Source organism: Cavia porcellus, unplaced genomic scaffold (assembly GCF_034190915.1).
Source record: "Cavia porcellus strain 051 isolate PalLab524CR breed Dunkin Hartley unplaced genomic scaffold, mCavPor4.1 scaffold_1, whole genome shotgun sequence".
Taxonomy (NCBI): domain Eukaryota; kingdom Metazoa; phylum Chordata; class Mammalia; order Rodentia; family Caviidae; genus Cavia; species Cavia porcellus.
Genome location: NW_026947484.1, coordinates 81063610 through 81076161, shown reverse-complemented (window position 1 = coordinate 81076161; position 12552 = coordinate 81063610). Strand labels below are relative to the sequence as shown.

The 12552-nt window shown below is 37.3% G+C and overlaps 1 pseudogene; it reads right to left on the bottom strand.

Moving 5' to 3' along the window:
- Nucleotides 1-638: 638 nt before the first annotated feature.
- LOC100722361 (TAF5-like RNA polymerase II p300/CBP-associated factor-associated factor 65 kDa subunit 5L) lies at nucleotides 639-2150 on the bottom strand (annotated as a pseudogene).
- Nucleotides 2151-12552: the final 10402 nt, after the last annotated feature.

The window sequence follows — 12552 nt, the reverse complement described above, 5'->3', positions numbered from 1 at the left end:
GAAGAAAATTATTGGTAAAAGTGCAGCCAAGAAATGCTCTTTCCCACTAGCACTGCAAGAGTCCAGTGTTCTCAGTCAATCCACCCACCGACTTCCATATACTTTTGGTGTACTCAACGTACACTCAAGGCTTTACTTTTTCCTGATACAATGTGCTACCAAAATCTCTGAATTTCAAAATTACCAGTATCACAGCCAGTGCCAAGAGTCAAACCTGAAGATGTTCCCCTCCGCCAGTGCTAGGTCTTCTCTTCACAGTAAGAGTAATAGTCATAATAGCAATAATAAAAAATCCTGGTTCTGTCATCCAAGAAAGTGATTCATCGTTCCCCTTCACAGTTCTGTCCCCATGTCTCTCCTTGAGGATGATCCACTGAGGGTGTCTAGGGATGTTGCAGGGGGGCACTTGGTAGCTGTCCTCAATAAGTATGCTGGAAGGAGGACAAGACATAAACAGGAAGGTGCTTGCACATGGGTCCCAAGGGCCCCCTGGGAACATGCCACTGACCTCAAAGCATCCTAGTGCTCATTACGAGTCCAGAACCATGCCTTGGTCCTCCCTGAGTCCCATGACACACAGGCTGCATGGGGGTTGGGCTCTTTCACAACCCATCACTAATTTGCTCTGCATGTCCATGCTATGGCCAGAGTCTCTCACCATAGAACAGTCCATTCCAACTAAGGGAAGAATCAGTGTTGCTGATTCTCCTTGTGATCCTGGTCACCAGAAGCAGGTTTCAGGCCTTGGATTACATGTTCAGAACACTGCTCATCTGCTCAGTGTAGATAACCACGAACTCACTGGAGGAGCCATCTATGGGCACACTATGGCACGTATTCCAGAGGTCCCAGATGCACACTAAGTTATCCATGGAGGCAGAAGCCACTAGGTTGCTATTACAGTTAAAGGAAAGGCTAGTGATAATGTCTGAGGCATGTCAACTTTTTAAAAATGAGGCCAGCTTCCACAATTGCAACTGCTTGTTCTTGCCAGCATATGCCAAATACTTTCCATTGGGAGAGAAAGCAGCAGGCCACAGTGGCCTGTGAAGAGCTTCCCAAGTTCCTCTGCTGTGTGCTTCACACCCAGACAGTCTTGTCAGTGGAGCCTGTGGCTAAGTAGTTAGCGTGGAATCTACTTAGCCTTTGGCTAAGTAGTTAGCGTCCACATCTGCCAGGTATCCTACATATATCCTCAGTGGGTATGTCTGATTGAAAGACCATAGCCTGGTGGTACGGTTATGGGACCCATTGACAAAATACAATCTGTAGGGGCTGAGAAAGGGTCCCATGCAGGGTAGGCATGTCCTTGGTGCAGCACAGTATTAGTGAAACTACTTAGATCCCAGTTTCTGTAGTGTTTAGCAGCTGCTCTGCATTGTAGAAGGCATAAAAGCAGATGGTGTGTGTGGGGTGGGTATCCTAGATAAGTCTGATGCTCTCCTGTAAGATCTTCAAGGCAGCCTTGTTCTGCAGAATAGGCTTGGCACATCTAGAGGCTCCAGGCTGCTACTCTCACCGTGAGAGGAACCAACACTGGCATAGAGCTGGTAGCATGTTCTCTTGGCAGGCTGCACATCCAGGTGGATATGTAAAATGAGGACCTTGCACAGAGCAACATTGTTCTCATTTGGAGGTAGCAGATCAGATAGTTGTAGCTGTCTTTCTGGAGGTGCACCATATACTTCTATCTAGGAATGCACAAAGCTTGAAGTTGGACAGGATGGTCTGGGTGGTCTGCAGCTGCTCAGTAACATCCTTGTGGCTTGTATTCTGTAGGAATTCCTACAGAATAGAAGCTATAGAAATACCGCTGTGTTCTTGGGGCTGCTCTGGACCACACTGAGATGAAGATAGACATTTATCTACAGGAAAGACATAACTTCATGGTAGTACTGGGAATGAGAATCAGTGAAAATTTCTGCAGCTGTCTAAACTGTACTTCATATTTCTGAGGTTCTGCCTGGCAAAAGGCTGCAGACATTATGTTGCCACAACCAGGTATTAATTGATTTGTGACAGTGTCATCTCCTCAGCAGTCTGAGACAGACCCAGGCTTTGCTTTAGGGGGCCATCTGAATCCACGTCCTGTTGTACTTGAGGCAGTAGGACACTGCCATCTAGATGTTCTCGGAGCACACCCATTTCATGACTTCATAGTCAGTCTCTGCTCAGACTGACAGTCACACACTTGAACTAGAAGCTGTGCTGTTTCCCAGGCAGCTCTGCTGTTGCTACTAATGCCCCACCTTGTGGCACCCATGGCTCAGGCCGGACACCGATGTAACAGCCAGGCGCACTCCACAAGATTATTTCTTAAAGTAACAAATGCGTCAGCAGAAGTGAAGCAGGATGATGAGAAAATGATTGGGAGGATAAGTTGGATATACTTTATATCTAAGACTGCAGCCCACTCCTCTGTAGAGGTTACATTTGAGCTAAGGCCTGAATGATGAATAAGTCAGGTGGTTCTACGAAGAGCAACATACAGCAGTAGTAAAGTGGTCTCCAGGAAAAAAGAAGCCAAAAGAAAGGCTGAGACTGAGATGACCCAAGAATATAAAGAGACAATAGCAGGCTACGAAATCTGAAGGTGTAACAAGCATGAATATGATGGGCCACCCTTTCAAGGAGCTACCCACAACTGGTACTGAGAAAACTATCATTGTAGAGAACCACTGGACAAGTATTGAAAGCTGTATAGAAGCTCTTCAAAAAGACAAAGAGATGAAAAGTATGAGTATCCCAGGCAGAATAAACAGCTTGAACATAGGCAAGACCATGCATGTCAAATCCAAGGAGTTTCTCACTATCATTCAGATTGGCTGGGGCAGGGGATTCTTTACCTGGGGAACATTTAAAGAAAATAGTCTAATATCACCATTTAATTTCTGAAAATCTTGGATTATATAACACCAAAGAGTTCAGACATTTTCTTAATGGTAATGTAAATGAAAGAATTTAAATTGGGATTTTACTGGGATTAATAGGGTTATGGGGCAAGTAACAAGGAAATGCCATGGTTCACCTGAGCACCCACCTGAGCATAGCCTTTGGGTTGGATTCAGGAACGAAAAAGAGTAGCATCACCGAAAAACTAACTTCAAATACAAAGAGGAGAAGGCAGTTTGCCATCATTTAATATGCAATGATTATCTGTGGTCCCAGAGAATGCGGAAATAAAGAAGTGATTGGGAGGCATACTGTTGAACCAATCGGTGCCCAAATTAGGTTGTAGACTATGTTAGAATCTAGAATTGTATAATTTTCCCATTATATTCAATTATGCTATCCAAACTTTTCTGACATAACCTAACTCTATAACCAAGTATAGGCTGGAGGCTGACTTGGCTAATGAATTTACATGGGATTTGTGTTGCTGTATGACACAGCCAGCCCACACCTCTTCTGGATCAGGCTGTTTATTGGTTCTGTCTTCTTAGCATTGACATTCAGTACATAAACAGTTGTATCTCAATAGAGGCTCTGCTGATAAAACAGAGTCACACACACATTGTTTGTTCTCAAATGAGTATATAACAAGTTCTATCTCATAGAGTCTCTGTTGATAAAACACACAGAAACACACATGCACTCACACTCATACTTTTGTTACTCTCAACTATATAGTGATGAAAAAACAAAGCACAGCTATTAAATAATGGCTTTTGGGGGGAACTATATTAAACACAGTCCAGCTGTCCTCGTATTTCTTATTATACAGAACATTTTCTATCATATTATTATATCATCTTTTCATTGAAAGGACGAATGTTTCAGCCATGACAGATAAACTATTTTTAAGTTATTTATCCTTCTTAAATACTTGTATACACTTACTGTTATCAATACTAGCATTCAATTACTTACTAGACCTTTAACATTTCCAAATATTACATTTATTTGGTCTTTATTCAGCTACCTTATCATCATAATTTTATGTTGATGCAAGAATGAGGAAATATACATGAGAAAACATTAGGAGAAACATAAAAAGCAAGAGTCTCATTATGGACAAAGATCTAGACATTAAAGTAATAGTTACATCACCTAATGTCTGTCAGTGATCATTAGCAAAGTTTTATTGGAGGGATCTTAACTTCACTCCTCTTTCCATGATACTGTTGCCCCAACAAATCGGTGCAGAGGTTCACCAAGCTGTATGAGTGTTACTCGTGATTAAAGGATGAAAACATTGGTCTAGAAATTTTTTGATTTTCTTAGTATTTTATTTTTAATTTTTATTAGTACATATTTGTAGTGCACAATGATTTTATTTATTGTGGGCAGTTGACACATGTACATAATCTTTTTTTATTTATTTATTTATTTATTTTTGAGACAAAGTCCTACTATGCAGTTCAGGCTGGCCTTGAACTTATTTTGTAGCCCAGGCTGATTTTGAACTAGCAATGATCCTCCTGCCTCAAGCTCCTGAGTACTGGGATTACAGGTGTGTGCCACCTCACCAGGCTGCAGTATATAACATGTCTTAATTCTGTGTTATGGTTTTTGTCTGGATGTCCCCCAAAGGCCTCATATAGTCATAGTGGGGAGGGATTCAGAACTGGCTGAATTGAGAGTGTGTGATGCTGGGATTAAGGGTGTATGATTACTAAATCAGTCCACTGATTGATTTCATATAGTTCTGGCTAGGATCAAGGGCGTCTTATTCTGGGTATGGGTGCCTGGATAAAAATATAAAGACAGAAAGAGGGTTACTGCTCATTGCTTGTTTTTCGTCACTCATTAGCTGCTTTCTGTCTGTTGCCTGCCTGCTCTATAATGACCCTATGCCATGCCATGCTGCTTTGGAGCCAGCCAACTATGAACTGAAACCTTTACAAACTGAGCTAAACAAGCTTTTCCTTTTTTAACTTTAGGTGTTGGGCATTTTTTATCTCAGCAATGATAAAACTAACCAAGACATTCTATTTTTTAAAAATATAATTCCCTACTACTCCCTCCCTCCCTGACCCATTACTTGGTCCCCTTCTATTTTGCAAAAGCTTTATTTCTATTTTTTTTCCAGTTCTTTTCTTTCATCTTTCTTCCCTTCCTCTTCCCCTTCTCTCTCCTTTCATCTCTTGGTCCTCTTCCAATATTCAAAAGATCTATCTGGCTATTTCCTACTATCTTTTATTTTGCTCTTTATGTATAAATATAATATTTTCATTGCCCATTCATCTGTCGATGGGCATAAGAGTCATTCTCAAGTACTGGCTATTATAAACTGTGTTGCTGTAAACATGGATGTGCATGTTATCACTGTAATATGATATCTTTAACTCTTTGGGAAGGTACCTAGAAGAGGAATCTAGGGGAATCCCCTAGAAGGGGAATATTGGTTCTGTTTATTTGCAAACAGCGGTTACCTTTCCACTATCTGATGTCCTCCTCCATCTTTTTTTTTCAGAGTAATCTTTGAGGTCTTTAACTTCTTTGTGTTTTAATTTCTAAGTGATTTTTCTTGATGTTATTGTGAATGGCACTGCTTCCCTGTTTTCTCAGTGAGTTTTATTAGCATACAGGAATGCTATTGATTTTTTAACATTTATTAAAGTTAGGGAAAAAAACACGCTCTGCAGATCAAGTTTGAGTTAACTAAAAGTTTACTTTTACAGGGTAAAAATAGACTAAGAGGCCTGTTTATGCTTCCTGCTCCACTGCTAAATTTGGTTACCAATTTTAGGAGTCTTTTGGTGGAATATTTTGAGGTTCATATGTAGATCACATCAATTCATAAATAATATCTTTCTTTCCCATACATATCCTTGTATTTTCTTGCCTGATTGTTCTGGCTAATGTTTCAACGAGTTGAGATTGTGGAAATCTTTTGTCCTGATTTTAGAGGGAAAGTATTTTGTTTCTTCCCTTCTAATAAGATGCTGACTGTAAGTAAATCATAAATGAGCTTTACCAAATTGAGGTAAGATCCATCTACAGCTATTTTCTTTAGGATTGTTAACATGAATGGATGTTGAATTTTGTCAAAGACTTTTTCTGCATCTATTGGAGATGCTTATGTGATTTTTTTGTCAGTACTTCTGTTTGCATGATGGATTACATCTCAAATTTTCATACGTTGAACCATCTTTGCACCCCTTGGATAAAGCCTATTTGTTCATGAGGTATGACTTTTTCTATGATTTGCTGCATTCTGTTTGTCAGTATTTTGTTGAGAATTTTTCTACGCATGTTCATTAATTTGAGTTTTTCCTTTCATATATATCATTTTTATTTCTCTTAACTAATTGCTCTGGCTGTTTCAAGTATTATGCTGAATAGAAGAGGTGATAGTGGATATCCTTGTCTTGTTTTGAGGCATAATAGTTTTAGTTTCTTACCATTTAATATGATTCTGGATATCAGTTTATGATAAATACCCTTTATCCTATTCAGGTGTGGTCTTTGTATACATGTTTGCTTTAGGGTTTTTATCCTGAAGGGGTGTTGGGTTTTGTTGAAGTCCTTTTTTGTATCTGTTGATAAAATCATACTTTTTTTCACTTTGCTCCTCTTTATATGCTGTACTACATTTATTGATTTGTGTATAATGAACTATCCTTGCATCTCTGGGATGAAACCTAGTTGACCATGATGTATGATCTTTTTGATAATGTACTACATTGTATTTGGTTGGATCACGCTGAAGACTTTTGCTCCTAAATTCATTAAGGAGATTGGCCTACAGTTCTTTTATGTTAGTTCTTTATCCAGTTTTGGGATCAGGGTAACATTGGTTTCCATAAATGAATTTGGGAGTATTCTACCATTTTATTTTTTTTTAAGAACTTGAGGAATACTGGTGATATAACATGCTCAAAGGATCTGTAGAATTCAGCAGTAAATTCATCATGTCTTTGGTTTTTATTTAAGTTAATAAATGACTATGTTATCAATTTCATTGGTTGTTACTGAGTTGTTAAGCATATTTTTGTCTTCTTGGGTTAGTTTTGGTAGTTCCTATGTGTCTAGGAATCTGTGCATTTCTTTAAAATTTGTTAATTTGTTGTGATATAATTTTGAAGTAGTATGTTCTGAATTTGTGATTTCGTCTCCCTCATATAAGGTTTGGGCTTGACTTGTTCTTTTCCTGGATGCTGGCAGTTCAACATTAGATTGTTTATTTGAGCTCATTCTTTTTTTTTTTTTCTGACGTGGGAATTCAACATTATAAATTGTCTTTAGGACTGTTTTCACTGTATTCCTTAAGTTTTGGCATGTCATATTTTCAATATCATTTAACTGTAGGAATTGTTTAATTTTTTCTTTTATTTCATCTGTGACCCATTGATTGTCCAGGAGTGTGTTATTTAATTTCCATGCAACTAAGTTTAGTAATTGTTTTAGGATTTCTTAGGTAAACACAATAAAAGGATTAATCACTACTCTATTAAGAAGCTACATTTTTTTTTAGCAAAATTGTCTCTGATCCAGTAAGAGGAACACTATAGTTATATGACCATAAGCAATACACAATTAGTCACTTAACAAAACAAACCAGTTACTTTTACAACATATTGGAACAACCATGGGTGACTGCAATTATACAAAGACAATTTTTTTAAAAAAGCAAATCATACATAACAATAATTTATTTAACCAGAACTATAAGCCAAAGTCAAATATGTAAGATAAACTTCATTAGTGTTAATTTTCCTAAACACTTAACAAGACAGAGAACAAAAGAAATTGTTTTACAAATATAAAATCTCTCTTTTTAAAGTTTTATTGCAAATTTGTAAAGAACAAATCAGTATCATAAGCCTTGTTATTTTAAATCTAAAATTCTGACATCATCTCCATATGTATTACATTTTGAATTGTTAAAAATCCTTAAAACAAGCTATCTGCTTAGAAATGTTTTTCTTAAAACACACTCTTAACAGATATGATCAATTTACAATAGCAGTATAACTTTTATGTTATTACAAAATTATGGTGTCCTCCAAAATAGGTTATGGGTAGTTTTTAAAAATATATATTAAAAACATTTTATTACTCATTTTTGTATCCCAAGCTGTGTTATATATGAACATAAGCTCTGTATATCTAGAAAAGAACACACAACATTCTTGAAGAAAATTCCAAAATCTTTGTTTCTAAATATTCCACAGCTTTTCTATAGAAACAAAATTACTTAAAAAAATACACTTTACCTACTTCCTTTAAGTAGACTATACAGTAAAATACTAGTACTTTATCTACTACAGAGAATCAAGCAAGCCTTTTAAGCCTGTCTTAAAACTATTTAAATTAGATCATATAAACAAAATCATTAACAGACCAGCCAGGCCATTAACTCTTTACAGGAAAATATTTTTTAAACTGGCTTTTACAAGGTATGGACAGCTATTTCGAAGAGAACAAGAGACATTATGGTAGTCATTGTTGATTTTCTGTCTGGTTTTGCGATGCTTTTATTTTGAATGGTTCTACGCTATTTTTCTCTTGTTTGAATTCATTGTGTGTGAAATATGGACAACTATTTCGAAGAAAACAAGAGACATTATGGTAACCACTGTTGATTTCCTGTGGTCTTGCTTTGAAATCCTGTGTTGATTGCATTGTTTGGTTCTGATCTCCTTTGTTTTGTTCTCTTTTGTTTTATTCTCTTTAAAATAAAAAAAAATAAATTGACTTTTATAAGAATATTCAATGAGTTGTGCCTGTATAAATTATCAATGATAGGATATTTTTAAATGATCAGCAGCTACAACTCTCAGTCACTTTGAGATATCATTTGAAGCTTTTTTTTGTTTTTTGGCACCCAGAAACTGAACTCAGGACTTTGTGTTTACCAGGCAGTCACTGAGCTGCTGAGCAATATCCCTGGCCCCTTAAAGCTCATTTTTAACTTGATCTATAGTTTGACGAAAATCTCCAATTTTTTATACTTATTATGTCGCTAGCATACTTACTCTAAAACTTATTAAAAGTTCAGATAACTTTTGGTTTCACATATCAGACACTCAGTATTTATATTGGTTAATTATTCAATGTATTAATTGCATAATTAATTTTAATTTCAGGTATTTCTATCTGACATCTTTTGGAGGATTCCATATCCTTGTTGAATCTGCCATTCAAGTTTTAAACTGTTTTGGTTAGTTCATCCAGTTTTTTCCTCTATTTCCCTGAGATTCACCATAGGAATGTTGAGTGAATGAAAGTTCCTTTGAACTTCTGGTTCATTTCCTTTTGAACTCTCTATTTTTGTCAGACCTTATATGAACTTTTCATAGAGTTCTGACACCTATGAACTTTATTTTCTTCACCCTTTGAGATCCCTTGTTTACCTTGGGAGAGCTGGATGAATTCAGGGATCTTCTGTTGTCTTGCTTCCCTATGCTTGCATGTGTATATGTATGTATTGCTCTCTCTCTCTGTCTCTCTCCCTCCCCACCTTCTCGCTATCTCTGTCTGTCTGTCTCTACATAGATGGAGGAAAAAAAGAGGAATACACACACACACACACACACACACACACACACACACATCTATTAAAAACCAATGGAAACACACACACACACACATCTATTAAAAGCCAATGGAAAACACTTATTAAATCAAGCCACTGAAAGACTATATATATATATATATATATATATATATATATATAATTTTCCTCCTTTTTGGGGAGATATTGCAGGTTGAGGACTAGATGAGAAAGGTTTGTGGTTTAGATGGAGATTGCTTAATAGGATGTTGCCTCCTATAAATAATTTTCAGCTTTATATGTCCAGTGCAAGTATTTATTCCTTTTGTTATTTATGTTTGGTAACTTGGATTCTGTTTCTGTTTTGCTGAAAGAATTGCTTCTCTTTATAACAGCATTAACAAATTCAATCATACAACACTTATGTATGCTAGCCAATGCAGTTACACCTCCTCCCTTGTCTCCTCTCTATGCATACTATGGCTATTTATTATCTGTGAGTGAAGAAGTAAGAATGGAGAGAAGTAGTAAGAATGAACAAGTCTTATTTCTGATCTTAAAGGAAAAGATTTCAAGTTTCTACCGTTGAGCATGACATTACCTTATGAGTTCTTATTTAAGGACCTTACTTACTGAAATTTCTTTCTTACATACCTCACTTACTATATCAGTCAAGGTTTACTACAGAAACAGATATAACAGATATAACACAAGACATACATATATATAGGAAATTACAAGATTGGCTTACAATGGTCAGCTACAAAGGCAGATGAAGGAGAGGACAGAGAGTATCTGTATGCTGAAGCCTGAAGGGTCCAACCCAAAGACTGGATCCTACTGCAGTGTCCTGTGCAAGTCCATATCTGGAGGCTGATGAGTCTGCGCTGAAGAATCCACAACGGATAGCTGAAGAGTCTATGATGAAGGCTGAAGAGTTCCAGGTGGAAACTGAAAAGTCTGTGCTAGAAGCCAGGAGCTAAAGGCAAAAACTGGAGTTCCTCTAAAGATTCAGTAACCATTGTTCGTTACATTTCTGTTAGTTGATTCTGAATGCCCTGTAATACTTTCATTCTCTTGAATGGTTTTATACTATTTTGTTATGTTTGATGCTATAGTGTATGAAGATATACTCAAATATTTCAAGGAAAGAGACATTATATGATAGCTGCTGTTATGTCCAGTTGTCTTGTGGTGAAATACTATGTTGCTTAAATTGTTCTGTTCTGATCTGTTCTGTTATGTCCTCTTTTGTCTTAACTTTTTAAAAATAAATTTTAAAAAATAAAAAAAAGTTAAAAAAAGATTCAGCAATCAGTCGCTTCTCATTTGTCTTTTATTGATGTGAGCCCTCCTTTTGCACAGGCTGAGAATGTTACAAACTAAGGACCCTGGATCCTTGCTGAATCACTTAGCTAAACTTGTGACATCAAATTGACACAATGAACAATATACTAGAATGGAAAGAGTTTGTCCTCTATACCCCAGGAGGTAGAGCTACTGAATCCCTTTAGTTAAGCTTTTAGACTTCTCAAATTGACACACTGTATAAACCATAACAATCCATCCCTTGTCAGCTTGGCAACCAGACACATTTCTTTGAACTGGTTTCTAGATACAAAATATGCTTATGATTACCCCTGTTATAATTATCCTGCACACAAACAGAAATGTATCAATTCTCTCTCCAGAATAGAAAGTAGTTTTCCTTGGGTGATGCTTATTCTTATCATTTCACAACATGAACATTATAATACAGTTTAACAACCCATAAAAAAGTGTTAAGTCTATCAACATTATATTACATTAGAACCATATTACAGAAGACATAGTACAATTACACACCTCTGTTCTGTAGCTGATCATAGGGTCTTAGCTGGTATTTAGAACTACCTTCTTCCACTACCCACTCTGGACCAACAGCATGCTTCTCCAAGACCTGTGAGCACTTCAACAGGTCTTGGTTCTTTCCCTGGTATAGTGATTTTCATTGCTGAAGGCCAGGTCATTTGTCATTTGTCCTATATCAGGTTTTTGTAGTTTCCTGTTGACTTTAATACCAGGGCATGGTAATACTAAGAGGCACTATAAAGTATCTCCACATATATTGCTGCTTTCCTCCATTGTGGAGTAGTGGTGTAATCTTCCCTTAATAGTTTGGGTCAGTCACCCCTGACAACACTGTAACTTCCTGTTTAGTTTGTTTCCTTAGAGGCATGAGGAGATCAAAGTGACCATGGGGAAGTCTTAGCTTTTAGTTCAATAGTATCATTCTTGTGCTTCATGGTGTAAGTCTTCCTTCCCTTTGGAACCAAAAATTCTAAGCCAGCAGAAGATAAGGTCATGGGAGCATAAATTTTGCTAGTGGATCACTAGTGGGAATGGTAAGTAGTAACATTCCTACTTCTGCCCTTGATTCCTGAACCCATGAATCTTGGCTATGAGACACAACTTGAACATTATAATATAGTTTAACAACACATAAAAAACTGTTAAGTCTACCATATAGTAGACACTGGTTCAAAGCATATACAGACTTTTGAAATACCTTACCCCAGCCCTGCAAGCTACTGCCACCTAGCTGCCGCCTTAACTGTGTCTTCAAAAGACCATTCCAACTTTCTATCAGTCCAGCTACTTCTGGATATTGAGGAACATGGTAAGACCAGTGAATTCCATGAGCATAAGCCTACTGCCTGATTTATTTGGCAGAAAAATGTGTTCATTGGTCAGAGGCAATGCTATGTGGAATTCCATAACAGTGGATAAAACAGTCTGTGAGTCCAAAGATGATAGTTTTGGCAGAAGCGTTATGTGCAGCAAAGGCAAATCCATATCCAGAATATATGTCTGTGCCAGAGAGGACAACGCACTGTTCATTCTGTGATGGAAGTGGTCCAATATAATCAACCTGCTGCCAGGTCGCAGGTTGACCACCCCAGGGAATGGTGCTGTCTCAAGGGCTCAGTGTTGGCCCTCTGCTGCTGGCATATTGGGCATTCAGCAGTGGCTGTGTCCAGATCAGCCTTGGTGAGTGGAAGTCCATGTTGCCGAGCCCATTTATAACTTCCATCCCTACCACCATGGCCACTCTGTTCATAGGTGCATTG